The 1,034-nt window shown below is 66.3% G+C and overlaps 1 protein-coding gene across 1 annotated transcript in view; it reads right to left on the bottom strand.

The window, feature by feature from the left end:
- The window catches only part of SORCS2 (sortilin-related VPS10 domain containing receptor 2), a gene marked incomplete at its 5' end in the record, with an annotated part of 307,756 nt that overhangs the window by 71,226 nt on the left and 235,496 nt on the right, over positions 1 to 1,034 (bottom strand). The window lies entirely within an intron of this gene.

Raw genomic sequence — 1,034 nt, 5'->3', positions numbered from 1 at the left:
CTGCACCCCACCCCGCAGTCGCGCATAGACAGCAAGTTGCCCAACAACCCAAGGAGCAAAGCCTCCTGCCGTTCCACCTGCTTCCTCTACAGAGACCGGGGGAGGGCCTGGGCTGGGCTGCAGCGCAGGCTTCATCATTTTAATGAGCACGGATGCTGGGCTCGGAGGGGGACAGGGACAGCGGGGACAGCGGGACAGCTGGCGGGTCCTCATTAAAGCCGCAGGCGCAGGTTTCCACGGGGAGCTGAGCAGGCCTCCCCTCTGAAGCCTCCGGCTGCTGGGATGAAAGGGGGCGGCTGGCAGCCGGGCTCTGCCCCTCCCCCCAGCCGGCCCCACATCGCCAATCAACTGCACTGTTTTCTCAAAACAATGCCAGCCGGGAATTCTGTTTCCATCCCATTGCACCCCCCACCCCCCACCCCGTATTTGAACTCTGGACCGTGGCTTCCTGCACCCACAGAACCCTGCCCTTCCTGGAAGAAGCTGGAGCCTCCTGCAGACACGAGGGTGGTGCCAAGGCCGGGCAGATGTGCTGGCACAGAGGAGGGAGGACCGGCACCCCACCCTCCCCGCCCTCAGTGAAGGGGGCTGACCCGCAGGCCACAGTGACGTGTGTGGGCCCCCGGGCTTTCTGGTGGTGCCCCCAACCTGGACAGGAGGGTGGGAGTGGAGCAGGCGGCCAGGCGTGACTGGCGACAGCGGGCGTGGGAGCAGCCTCCACAGTGGGCGCCGGGGGTCCGAGTCCCAGAACCCACTTGCAAAGCCTGTCCCAGGTGCCACGGGCCGCACAGAGGGCAGGCCAAGCTCTCACCCCTTCCTCACCGCCGCCCCCCCGGCCCCCGCGGTCATCAAAGCCCACAATACTGAATCTCCTGCTCCCCACCCCCCTAGCCCCCCCCACCAGCTGGATCAATAACCCCCTGAACCAGGCAATTAGGAGCAGAGCCGGCCGGCAGTGGGGGGCTGGTTTCGGCAGCAGAGGCTGCCCCCTCCCGCCTGGAAGCAGGTCGTTTGCCATCCCTGCCCTAAGAACA

The sequence above is a fragment of the Myotis brandtii genome, unplaced genomic scaffold, assembly GCF_000412655.1.
Source record: "Myotis brandtii unplaced genomic scaffold, ASM41265v1 scaffold986, whole genome shotgun sequence".
In the NCBI taxonomy this organism is placed as follows: Eukaryota; Metazoa; Chordata; class Mammalia; order Chiroptera; family Vespertilionidae; genus Myotis; species Myotis brandtii.
This window is presented reverse-complemented; position numbering and strand designations above follow the sequence as displayed.